Source organism: Protopterus annectens, chromosome 10.part0 (assembly GCF_019279795.1).
Source record: "Protopterus annectens isolate FY-2018-M chromosome 10.part0, PAN1.0, whole genome shotgun sequence".
NCBI classification, from domain to species: Eukaryota; Metazoa; Chordata; order Ceratodontiformes; family Protopteridae; genus Protopterus; species Protopterus annectens.
Window position 1 is genome coordinate 308,338,443 of NC_056744.1, and position 13,896 is coordinate 308,352,338.

Here is a 13,896-nt window from a genome sequence, read left to right on the forward strand (position 1 = left end):
ACACGTAGGCAGCCTAAAAGTACAGCCCAGATAAACCATCACTTTCTCAGCAAACTAAGTCTTTTACTTCGTTCTGAGATCACTCAAAAGCTTTCCAAAATGAAGCTCATGGTTGGCATGCATTTGGCCAGCAGATGTATGCTTCATAACAAATTTACTGTATTAATCTAAAAACACAATTTATCTATACTGAATATTCCTGGGTATTTAGAGCTACTGTTATAACAGACTTGTTAATAACCACTTTATTGACAGCACAGCCCTTCAAACCAATGCAGCTGTGAAAAGCAAAAGATTCAAGCTTTGATGAAGAGGTGTTCCTGCATGTCCAAAGAGGTGTTCTGCTCTCCCCTCCCCTGATCCCTAAAAATACAACTTCCAAGGTTGCACCAACAGGAAAACAGCACACAGCTTTTCCACTTCCTATAAAATCAGTGCAACCTAAACGTTACCATTACTTAGAGACTAAGGTGGGCGGACAGCCCCCGTATCAGATGGTGGTGGTGGGGGGGGGGCAGTTCCCCAACAAATAACATTTACAGTAATATTTGACTTAGTACAATGTGCTGCCTAGATAAAATATGTGAATAGCATCTTACTTTCTTATAAATTAGACCCAAATATTAACATACAACCACCATCACCACCACCAGGAAGGCGATATCACAACAAAAAAGTGAAACTTGATGACTTGATGGAAGGACGCCTGCTCAGTGTATTCAGATGACAAGTATGTTTGCAGGGGTGCAGTGAAGGAATGAGAGTGAAGTACAGTTGTGTACACTTACCATAAACGTAGATGTTAGAGTGTATTCACTGTTGCAGTCATCACATTTGGGTTATCTGCCTGCAGGTAGCCCTCAGCCGGCATGAATACCAGTCTCTTCGGATTTCTGCTTCGGATGCTGTCACTTCTTCCATGACGTCAGGTTGTCAGGTGTATAAAACATGCAGCCGACGCCATTACATCAGTTTTTCTCGACTCAGATGTCAGGTGCCCCCCACAATAGGAAGCAATTAAATGGTATGGAACACCCCCAGCAAAAAGCAAATACCCATGATATAATATATGCCAAACAAGAAAAGGAAAGGTAAAAGTCAAGAGAAGTCAGGAGGCTGGAGGGAGGGTAACCAGGACCGCAACAGTGAATACACTTGAACATCTACATTTATGGTAAGTGTGCACAACTGTACTATGTTCTTCATGTTTCACTGTTGCAGTCATCACATTTGGGTAGATTTCCAAAGCTAAGGAAGGGAGGAGTTAGTTAAAGAGCATTAGGGCTAGTAATCAGGCCCTGTAAGACTACTGTGGCAAATCCAGCTCTGGATTTAGAAAAGATAGGCAGATGATAATGCTTGGTGAATGTATGTACAAAGTTCCAGGTTGCAGCTTCCAGGATGTCCCTGGTAGAACTCCTCTGAGAAATGCCATAGAGGTAGATGCAGCCCTGGTGGAATGTGTTCTAATCCCCTGTGGGATAGGTTTTCCATGGGGCTTGTAGCAGAAATGGATGCAATGGGCTATCCATTTTGATATGCTTTGCTTTGAAATAGCCTTCCCCTCTGCCCCTGCAGCAAAGCTAACTAGCAGCTGGTCAGATTTTGAGAGGCTTAGTCCTGTCCAAATAGAATCCAAGCTGTCTGTGTACATCCAGACAATGTAGTATCCTTTCCCCTTTATTCTGAGGATTAGAGAAAAAAAGTAGGCAAATGAATGAGAGCCACACCAGACACCACCTCGGGCATAAAGGATGGATTAGTCCTGAGGGAAATCCTGTCGCGTGGAAGATAATGAAGGGTTCCACTGCCATGAGGGCCTGCAGTTCCAAAACTCTTCTGGCTGAAGTTATGGCTAGAATTAAGGCGGTTTTCCAGGAAAGGAATTTCAACTCTGCTGTAGCAGCAGGTTCAAAGGGGGTAAGAGTGAGTTTTTCCAATACAAAGTTAAGGTCCCAGGCTGGACTGGGAGCTCTCCTGAGGGGTCTTAAATTTTTGGCCCCTCTAAGGAATTGTTTTAGCAAGGGATGAGGGAAGAGGGTGGCTCAGTATTATAATGTGCTGATATGGCAGAGGCATGAATCTTAATTGGAGAGAAAGACAGGCCCTTGTGGAGTACTTCTGTTAAATAATCTAGAATATGAGGTAAGCTGGGCACTGTTGTGCCCATTCCTTGAGCCTGGCTCCAGGAACAGTATCTTTTCCACTTTTCTGAATAGGATTTTATAGTACCAAGCCTCCTTGCCTCAAGAATGACATCCAGCACCTGCTTACTGAGGGGTGCTAGAGGTGAGCTGAGGGGATTAGCCAGGCTGCATGGGGTTCAGGGTTTGAAGCTGAGGGTGCAGCATCTAGCCCATGTGCTGGGACAGCAGGGAAGGGGTCTGAGGAAGGTGCCATGGTTGTAGCACTATCAGACTGCGCAAAAGGTGTTACAAGTGCTGGTGTGGCTAGTCTGGTGCAATCAATATTGTCCTTGGCTTGCCCTGTTTGATCTTTAGTAGAACCTTCGGAGAGGAGAGGCAGAGAGGGGAAAGGCATAAACTGAGAGGCTTTCTCAGGAAAAGGACAGGGCATCCAATTTCCAAGTTTGACTGTGGGGAGTTCTGGTACAGAATTTGTTCAATTGGTAGTTCTGAGGGGAGGCCAACAGGTCTACCTCTGGTGTCCCCCATTTGTCCCTCAAGAGCTTGAATATTTTGGGTTCCAGTTTCCATTTGTGAGGGTTCATGAGGTTTCTGCTTAAGTCGTCTGCCAGTGAATTTAGTTTGCCTGGCAGGAATTGAACTTGTAGGTTCACTCGGTAGCTCAAGGCTGTGTTCCAGAGAGCCATGGCTAGTCTGCACAGTGGGTAGGAATGGGTTCCCCCCGCCTTGTTTATGTACCATATAACTGTCGTGTTGATTGTCTTTACCAACAGTCGTCCTGGAAGAATAAGATCTTTGAAGGGTGTCAGAGCATTCTGTACAGCTAACATTTCTTTTTGATTGACATGCAGCTGCATCTGTTTTGGGTTTCATTTGCTCTGAATGCACTGCCCTGCCATGCGAGCCCCCCATGCATAGTCTAATGCTTCTGTTAGGGTTTGGGCGGCAGGAGGTAGAGTGAAAGGCAGTCCCTTGTTGTGGTAACAGGCCTCTGCCCACCAAAGGACTCTGCCCTTAGACAGGGAATGATAGAAATCATCATTTCCAGGTCCTGAGAATGTTGACACCATAGACATTTTAGATACTATTGAAGTTTCCTCATATGCAGTCTTGTATATGGAATTAACAGAATGCAAAAGGCCATGAACCCCAGGGCTTGCAGGATTTTCCTTGCAGATATAGCTGGGTTTCTGTGGCCAGTAGTTTGAAGTAGGTTGTCAAATAAACTTGTTTCTCTGGAGTGAGGAATGCCATCTGTGAAGCTGTGTTCAAGCTTGCTCCCAGGAATACAATCTGTTGGCAGGGTCGTCTTCTTCTTTTGACTTTTCCCGGTTAGGGGTCGCCACAGCGGATCACCTGTTTCCATTTCTTCCTGTCCTCTGCATCTTGCTCTGTCACACCAACCACCTGCATATCCTCTCTAACCACAACCATAAACCTTAACTTAGGCCTTCCTCTTTTCCTCTTACCTGGCAGCTTCATGCTTAACATCCTTTACCAAATATACCCAGCATCCCTCCTCAGCACATGTCCACCCAATGCAATCTCGCCTCTCTGGCTTTGTCTCCAAACTGTCCAACCTGGGCTGACCCTCTAATATACATACTCCTAATCCTGTCTACTGTCGTCACACTCGGTGCAAATCTTATCTTTAACTCTGGTACATCCATCTCGGACTCCTGCCTTTTTGTCACTGCTGCTGTCTTCAACCCATACAGCATAGCTGGTCTCACTACCCTTTTGTAGACCTTCCCTTTCACTCTTACTGGTACTCGTCTGTCACAAAATCACTCCTGACACTCTTCTCCACCCACTCAACCCTGCCTGTACTCTCTTCTTCACCTCTCTTCCACACTCGCCATTACTCTGAACTGTTGATCCCAAGTATTTAAACTCATCCACCTTCGCCAACTCTACTCCCTGCATCCTCACCATTCCTCTATCCTCCCTTTCATTCACTCACACATATTCTATCTTAGTCCGGCTGACCTTCATTCCTCTCCTCTCCTCTCTAGAGCATATCTCCACCTCTCCAGTGTCTCATCAACCTGTTCCCTACTCACTACATATCGCAATGTCATCTGCAAACATCATAGTCCACGGGGACTCCTGATCTCGTCTGTCAACCTGTCCATCACCAGTGCAAATAAGAAAGGGCTCAGAGCTGATCCTTGATGTAATTCCACCTCCACCTTAAACACATCAGTCACTTCCACCACAGACCTCACCGCTGTCACACTACCCTCGTACATATCCTGTACCACTCTTACATACTTCTCTGACACTCCCAACTTCCTTATACAATACCACAACTCCTCTATAGGCACCCTGTCATATGCTTTCTCCAAGTCCACAAAGACATAATGCAACTCCTTCTGACCTTCTCTGTATTTCTCCATCAACACTCAGAGCAAACAACGCATCTGTAGTGCTCTTTCCTGGCATGAAACCATACTGCTGGTCACGAATCATCACCTCCCTTCTTAACCTAGCCTCCACTACTCTTTCCCATAATTTCATGCTGTGACTGATCAGTTTTATCCCTCTGTAGTTACTACAGCTCTGCACATCACCCTTATTCTTAAAAATCGATACCAAAACACTTTCTCCACTCCTCAGGCACCCTCTCACTTTCCAAGATTTCATTAAACAATCTGGTTAAAAATTCCACTGCCATTTCTCATAAACACCTCCATGCTTCCACAGGTATGTCATCTGGACCAACAACCTTTCCATTCTTCATCCTCTTCATAGCTATCCTTACTTCCTCTTTTCTAATCCATTGTATTTCATGATTCACTATCCCCACATCATCCAACCTTCTCTTCCTCTCATTCTCTTCATTCATCAGCCCCTCAAAGTACTCTTTCCAGCTGCTCAACACACTCTCCTCACTTGTGAGTATGTTTCCTTATTATCCTGTATCACCCTTACCTGCTGCACATCTCTCATAGCTCAGTCCGTCTGTCTAGCCAATCAGTACAGGTCCTTTTCTCCCTCCTTAGTGTCCAACCTTTCATACAACTCTTCATATGCCTTATCATTAGCCTTCACCACCTCTCTCTTTGCCATGCACCTCATCTCCTTATACTCCTGTCTACTTTCTTCATCTCTGACAAACCCACTTCTTCGCCAACCTCTTTCTCTGCATACTCTCCTGTACTTCCTCATTCCACCAAGTCTCCTTGTCCTCCTTCCTCTGTCCAGATGTCACACCAAGCACCTTTCTAGCCATATACCTTACTAGCTCTGCTGTAGTTACCCAGCTATTCTGTAACTCTTCACTGCCACCCAGTGCCTGTCTTAACTCTTCCCTGAACTCCACCTCACAATCATCCTTTTTCAGTTTCCACCACTTGATCCTTGGTGCTGCCCTCACACTCACTCCTCTTCTTGATCAATGTCATTCTACAGACCACCATTCTATGCTGCCTAACTACATTTTCCCCAGTCACCACTTTACAGTCTCCAATCTCCTTCAAAGTGAAAACTGGCCCTCCTGCATAGGATATAATCCACCTGTGTGCATCTCTCTCCACTCTTGTACGTCACCCTATGCTCCTCTCTCTTGTTAAAATACGTATTCACCACAGCCATGTCCATCCTTTTTGCAAAATCCACTACCATCTGACCTTCTGCATTCCTTTCCTTAACACCATACCTACCCATCACTTCCTCATCCCCTCTGTTCCCTTCACCAACATGCCCATTGAAATCTGCTCTGATCACCACACTCTCATCCTTGGGTACAATCACCACTTCATCCAACTCACTCCAAAATTTTTCTTTCCCATCCATCGCATACCCAACTTGTGGAGCATATGCAGTAACAACATTCATCATTACACTATCAATTTCCAGCTTTATAAACATCACTATCAGACACTCTTTTCACCTCCAAAACACTCTTGGCATACCGTTCCCTTCAGGATGACCCCTACCCCATTTCTCCTCCCATCCACACCATAATAGAACAATTTGAACCCACCTCCAATACACCTGGCCTTACTTCTCTTCCACCTGGTCTCTTGTACACACAATACATCAACCTTCCTTCTGTCCATCATATCAGGTAGCTGTCTCCCTATACCAGTCATGCTGCCAACATTCAAAGTTCCTACCCTCACTACCAGACTCCTAACCATCCTCCTCTCTCCCTGCCTTCGGGCATGCCTACCCCCCTCCTCTTCTCCTTCTCCTCCTTCAGCCAACAGTAGCCCAATTTCAGCCAGCACCCTGTCGGCTAACAGTACTGGTGGCGGTCGTTGTTAACCCGGGCCTCGACCGATCCAGTATGTAAATCTGTATTGGTTTGCACACATCTCATTTGGCAGATGTTTTACGCCGGATGCCCTTCCTGACGCAACCCTCCCCATTTATCTGGGCTTGGGACCAGCACGAAGAAATGCACTGGCTTGTGCATCTGTTGGCAGGGTAATAGGTGTGATTTCTTCTCATTGATGGTGTACCCCAATGAGGTTAGAAGACTCTTTACAAGTGCCAGGTGGTGAAACAGCAAGTCCTGACTCTCTGCCTGAATCAGGCAATCGTTCGGTTATGGGTAAATCTGAATATTCTGCCTGCAAATTGTAATGGTTGGAGCTAGGCACTTTGTGAATACCCTGGGCGCAGTAGATAAGCCAAAGGGAAATGCAGAGAACTGATAGTGCATGGAGCCTGCCCTGAAGCGTAGGTATTTCCTACAAGATTCCCTTATTGGGATGTGCAGATAAGCTTCTTTTAAGTCTAGGGTTGCCAGCCAGGCATCCTTGGCTAGCATAGGAAGAAGCTGAAGAGATAGCATTTTGAATTTTGGAACCACCAGAAAGCTGTTGAGAATAGAGAGGACCAGAATAGGATGCCAGGAGTTTTCTTTTCTGGGAACCAGGAACAGTCTTGAATAAAAACCTTGTCCCCTTTGTTCTGCTGGGACAGGTTGAATAGCCCTGATACTGAGGAGAGAAAGAACTTGTTTTTGGGCCTCCACCCACTGGTTTGGGAGGAGGTCTGGCCATCCACTTTGGGTTGGGAGTGAGTGGAAGTGGAATCTGTATCCTAGGGAAACTACGTTTAAAACCAATTTGTCTTGGGTAAGGAGTTCTCCTAAGGGAGTAAACAGTTGATCAAGGCTTGGAAGAGTTAAGGATATGTCACTGTGCCATTTTTCCATAGGGGGTGGCTTACTACTCCCTGCTTTGGAAATGGGAGCCCCCAACTGCTTAGACCTGTGCACAGCCTGAGGCTGAAGCCTGGGTAGTCTGCTGCTCCTGGGTTTGGACTGAGAAGGCCTGGAAGAGACTGGAAAGGACCAGTTCCTCTGAAGACCAATGCCTACTGAATCGAGGGGGCTATACTTGTAAGAAATCTTTAACAGTTTGCATAGATTTAGATTTTTCCTCCATCCTTTTGAGGACAACTTCTGCTTTGTTGCCAAAAAGGCGTTCTTGGTTTAAGGGTGCATCCAGTAATTTAGCTTTAGCATGATTTTGTTCCTTAAGCCAAGCATGCATTCTAAGAACAGACCCAGTGACAGCAGCCCTGCAAGATGCTTCTAAAGCATCAAAACCACATTACAAAGTATGTTTACCAACTTGGTCAGCAGAATGCATTAACTCTTGTAAATCTTTGAGTTCAGTACAGTCAGGAATCATCATCATTTTCTGTTTAAGTAGCCCCATAATATGCTGTTGACACTAACATATGAAACTGGCAATTTAAAGCCCTAATGGCCAAAGTAGCAGAAGTGTATACCTTCTTACCCCATATGTCTAAAGCTCTAGAGTCCCTATCAGAAGGGGTAGGATTTTTGGCAGTAGTAGCCTTAATGCCTTTTGGTCCTTGGGAAATGGTCTCTGGATCCGCAGTAGGATTCTTGAAGAGGAATTTGTGAAAGTCAGGTACTCTGTAGTACCTGTCAGGTTTCCTGGTAGCTGGAGGCAAAGTGTCAGGGGTAAGGCTGGATTCCCAGAAAACATCTACAATCTCCAGAACAGGAGGGATAGCTAGAGGCCTGTGTTGAGAGGCAGGTTTAAAAATTCCCCAAGTCTCTTTCTGGACAGAGAATAGTCCTGTCTTTCCCAGCAGAAATGCTCCCCAAGGGTATGCAAGGTTTCACCAAAAGAAAAATCTTCTGGACGGGGAAGTAGAGGGAATGGAATCCTCTGCATCAGAATCCTTATAAGTAGATAAGGATAAATCCTGGTAGTCAGAAGGAACAGAGATATCAGATTCCTGATAAGAAGAATCAGAAAGTCAGTTCTAGGTCTCTTAGAGGGGGAAGGCTGGCTTCCCCTAATTAAGGTAATAAGGTCTTTAGCCATTCTAATCATTTGTTTTTGAGGCATATGGGCCTGAGAATGCACTTTGGTCATCGGATTTCTAGGCGTAGTGCAAGCTTTAGGCCTGACAAATTCAGTATTTTTAGCTTGAAACAAAGTTCATAGGTTGGTACTAGGCTATCAGCCCTAGGGCCTATACAAGCCTAGCCATAACAATTCCCTGGCCATTTCTTCCCACACTATTTACTTCCCTGGACCCCTGTCTAGCAGGGCGACTGATGTGATCCCCGGGGTGAATTTCCTTTCTCCCATCCAATCGTCAAGGTTCCTTTTGAAGAGGACCAAAGAGGCACTCTGCTTGACATGTATGGGCAATCTATTCAAGTCTGGGGAGTCTCTGGGTCAGGAACCTATCCCTCCAGCATGTTTTGTTTATTGTGATGACAAGGTTTAGATCCCTGGAGCATGTGGCTCTGAGGGATTGTGATTTCTTTAAGTGTAGCATATCCAACAGCTCTGGGTTTGACATGACCTTGTATGTTAAGCAAAGATTGCCTCTGAGTAGACGATATGCGACAGAGTATAGCTGGAGTTTTTTAAGGCGGTCAGCATAATGCATCTGCTTTAGGCCTGTGATTCTTTTAGTGAGGTATTTCTGTGGCCTTTCCAGTTGATGCAGATGTCTTGAGAGGTACACACCAAACGGGGCATTGTCTTCGGTTTAATATGAAAATCAGTAGGCCTGAATACAGTCAGAAGCCGGTGCCTGCACAGCGGTTCCGGACCCATCCAAGGTAGAGATATCTGCAGGCTCCTTAGTCGAAGAAGCACCTCGCAGCATACCGGACTCCTAATGGGTCTCGGTAGAGGCCTGCGAATCTGTAGTAGCAGGTATCAGGGGCTGCGAAAGCGCTTCACCAAGTACTGGCAGACTAGCTTAATGGAAGCATCGCCGGCAGTTTTGGACCTATGCAGTCTGTCTTTATCCTTACGTTTTTTCAGATCGGTAGTCGGATGGTTTAACAAAGCCATTTTGGAGTACGGAGATAGAGAAAGAAAGTATTTAGCTACAAAAATAGCCCGCCGACGAATAGTTCAGGCATTGAACAAGGCACAAAACCAACAGCGAGGGACGTCGTGGTCTGGGCCTAAACAGGTGACGCAGTAAGAATGAAAGTCTCTATGAAGGATTTGCTTTCCACAGGCAAGACGATTGTTATTTTTTTCTGACATTGGTTAGAGCAAGAAAAAAGGATCCCCAACGGGGTACTTATCTTTTTGAAGACTTCAGGTCTGAAACTCGAAAACGAAAATTTCAGGAGTCAGACATGGCAAGAAAGACTGATGTAATGGTGTCAGCTGCACGTTTTATACCCCTGAAGTCATGGAAGAAATGACAGCATCCGACGCAGAAATCCGAAGACGCTGGTATTCAGGCCAGCTGAGGGCTACCTGCAGGCAGAAAACCCAAATGTGATGACTAAACAGTGAAACGCGAAGAACATTGTTGAGTTACAAATATTGACAAAAGCCCAAGCTGGCAGGCTGCCTCTCTGAAATTACGTATCCCTTACACAATTTTCAATATTTTACAGTTCATCTTTAAATGACCATATCAAGCCATTTGAAACGTGCAAGTAAGAAATTTCACATCCTGCTCAGAAGGTAGTTTTATGCAATGACTCCAAAACTTCCACACCAAGAACAAAAAAATTATGCAACAGACTTGCATACAAAAAAATAAACACAGAAGTATTTCTGCTGAGAATGTACTTCAAAGCCTTCTCTGTAAATTAAAGATTGCAAACAATAGTAACTTGTCCAAACTGGAATAAAAACCTCCTCAAACCATCCTGTCCAATACATTTGCACCATTAATTCTAAGGGGAGGGAGGCAGACAGAGAACATGTGATAAACAGTTAGGCACAAACTATGTAGTCACTTTCCCAAACCCAGTAAGTGACATTTTCATTGCTTTTAGTATTTTCATAGGAAAGGACGATGTATTTTTCTTGGTAATCACCATCATCATGCACAACCACTCCCACTAGGGACCTCTCTGCGATTCTGAACTTTTAGTTATGTACTTACCATAACGATAGATGTATGTGATCCATCTCGCCTACATTCATAACTGATGGGCTCGGAGCTGAGAATCGGCTACAACTCGGCCGATACACCAGCACGAAGTCTCTCATTGGCTGGGCCAACCCCCTTATCCCAGGATGCACCACGCCCAAACCCCCAGATCTTGTTTGCCCCACAACAACTCACTCACATGAGCCACTCCAACTGTACAATAGTGTTTCCTCCAGATCCAACAGGTAGGGGGAAGGAGGGCGGGTACGTACGAATGTAGATGAGATGGATCACATACATCTATCGTTATGTTAAGTACATAACTAAAAGATGTAATGCGATCCTATCTCGCCTACATTCATAACTGATGGGACAGTGTCCCTAGCACCTGGGAGGCTCACTGGAAGACACTCCTGAGCACTGTGGAACCAAAGGACGCCCGACCTCTAGAGGCCACGTCCAGTTTGTAATGAGAAATAAAAGTATGTGGAGAAGCCCAAGTGGCCGCTGCACATATCTCATCCACAGACAGTCTGGCGTGGAAAGCCACTGAAGTAGCCATAGCCCTAGTAGAATGCGCTCTAACTGGAAATGGAAGGTCCCTTCCTGTTGATGCATAAATAAATGAAACACAATCCCTAATTCACCTAGCAATAGTGGTCTTAGTTACTGTTTTGCCAATCCTGTTATCTGCAAAGGCCACAAACAACTGGTCTGATTTCCTCTGCTGCTGTGTCCTATCCAAGTAAAATCTCAGTTGTCTATGCACATCCAACTGATGAAGTCTGTATTCTGCCTTGTTGGAAAATTTTGAAAAGAAAACTTGTATCTCTATAGATTGCTGCAGACAAAGAGCAGAAGAAACTTTCGAAATAAATGACGGGTTTAGTCTTAGAGATACTCTATCCTTGTGAAAGATCAGATAAGGGAGCTTAACAGAGAGGGCTTGAAGCTCCGAAACTCTTCTGGCTGAAGTAACAGCTACTAAGAAGGCAGTCTTCCAAGATAAGAACTTTTGCTCACAAGTGGCCGCCGGCTCGAAAGGATGAGACGTCAAGGCTCCTAAAACTACATTCAAATCCCATGGCAAAACAGGCTGCGACACCGGGGGCGAAGCAACCAAGCTCCCTTAAGAAAGGCCTTATACAACTTATGACTCATGAGTGAAGGCTCAAAGGCAACATGATAATTAGAAATCGCTGCCAATTGGACTTTAAGTGTGGAGACAGCAGAACCCTGTCTAAAAAGAGTTGCCAAAAAATCTAATACTGCGGACACCAGGGCTGCCAGAGAGTCAAGGTTGTGCTGCTGGGCCCAAATGGCAAACCTTTTCCATTTATTAGAATATATCTCCTTAGTGGAAGCTCTGTGAGAAGAAGACAGAATCCGGACCACCTCAGGCGAAAGGATATGCTGTCTGACTAAGGTCGGAAGTGGAGCAGCCAAGCCGTTAGCTTGAGAGTTCGCAGTGATGGATGGGCCTGACCTGACTGAAGAGTCAGGAGGTCTGGAACTGGGTCCAGAATCCAAGGATCCTTCACTGCATACTTCCGAAGAAAAGGAAACCAAACTTGGCGGGGCCAGTGTGGTGCGATCAAAATCATGTTGCTTCCCAAGCAGATCACCTTCTGAATCACCTCTGGCAGTAGTGGGACCAGAGGGAAGGCGTAGAGCAGACCAGAGGGCCAATTGTGGACTAGAGCGTCCCTGGGAGACCACCCCTTGGGGGGGAATCAGGGAGAAGAAATTGCTGCACTTCGTGTTCCAGGGGCTGGCGAAAAAATCGCAACAGGGAAACCTCCACTTGGAGAAGATCCGAGCCGCTACTCGGTCGTTCAGGGCCATTCGTGAGGCATCAGAATAACTCTGCTCAGCCTGTCTGCTATCACACTGGACTTCCCCGGAATGTGCGTTGCCACTAGAAATCTCTGGGAAACTACCGCCCAGTTCCAAACTCTCATGGCTTCTCTGCAAAGAGGATAAGACCTGGTTCCTCCCTGCTTGTTCAGGTACCATACTACCGCCATATTGTCTGAGAAGATTGCGATGGTACCCTTGGGAAGAGAGCTGTGAAGTGCCTGCAACGCTAGAAGCACTGCCCTCATCTCCAGGACATTGATGTGTAAGTGGGTTTCGTGATCCTGCCATGTGCCTTGAACCGTCCTGTCCAGATATCTATCTGGGAGGCGTCTGTAGTCACTGTGGCAATGGGGGAGGGGGGGCAGAAGAGTTGCCCCTGGTTCAGGTTGGAGGAGAAGAGCCACCAACGAAGATCTCGCCGGCAGGTATCCGTAATGAGAATCTGGTAGGACAAGGGCAGATCTTGGTACGACCACTGGGTCGACAGGAGCCATTGGAGAATTTGCATGTGCAATCTTGCCAGAGGGACCAGAAGAATGGCGGCCGCCATCGACCCCAAAAGCTGAAGGACCATCCTGGCTGGGGCTTTGCTTCGGGGTAGTAAGGCTAGGACTTGGTTCTGTAGTATCTTTATCCTCTCTGTTGGAAGGAATGCTCGCATCTCGACAGAGTCTAGCTCTGCACCTATAAAGGCAACACGCTGTGATGGCAGCAATACAGACTTTTCCCAGTTGAATGTAATTCCTAACAGATGTCACAATTCGATGGTAGCACTCACGGCTTGAATAAGAAGATGCCTGGTGGGGGAGGTGAGGAGCCAGGTGTCTAGATACGGAAACACCTGGAATCCCAGACGTCTCAGGTGAGCCGTCACCACTGCCAGACATTTGGTAAACACCCTGGGGGCTGTGGTGAGACCAAAGGGCAGGGCTCGGAACTGGAAGTGACTGGCTCCTAGGTGGAAGCGGAAATATATCCTGGACTTGTATCTGGACTTGTATCTGGTTTATCTTGATGTGATAATAGGCGTCCTTGAGATCGATGGAGCACATCCATACTCCTTTTTCCAGCAATGGCAAAATGGATTGCAACGTGACCATCCGGAACGTGGACTTCTTTACGAAGCTGTTTAGGTGGCCAAGGTCCAGAATGGGTCTCAAGTCCCCTGTTCTTTTCGGCACCAAAAATAACTGAGTAAGTTCCTAATCCGGTCTGGTCTGCGGGGCCTGGCTGGATGACTCCCTTTCTGAGCAGCTTTGCGACCTCTATGGCTGCTTGATCCCGTTGACTGGGTGGCACGTCCGGGAATTTCCTTGACGGTGGAGGGGGATGGATAAAGGGAATGGTGTAACCTCCGGCGATGATACGAAGCACCCACTGATCCTGAGTGATGGAACCCCAGGCCCTTGGATGCTCTGAAAATCGACCCCCGACTGGCTCCGGAGATGCACAGTCGGGCAGTCCCTCAGAGACGCTGGAAGGGGGAACCACGAAAGGATTCGCGGTCTCCTGTGTTGCAGGGGCCTCCGCC

The 13,896-nt window shown here is 46.4% G+C and overlaps 1 protein-coding gene across 1 annotated transcript in view; it reads right to left on the reverse strand.

The window, feature by feature from the left end:
- LOC122813060 (cyclic AMP-dependent transcription factor ATF-6 alpha-like) overlaps nt 1–13,896 on the reverse strand; it is a 2,557,378-nt gene that overhangs the window by 1,998,145 nt on the left and 545,337 nt on the right. The window lies entirely within an intron of this gene.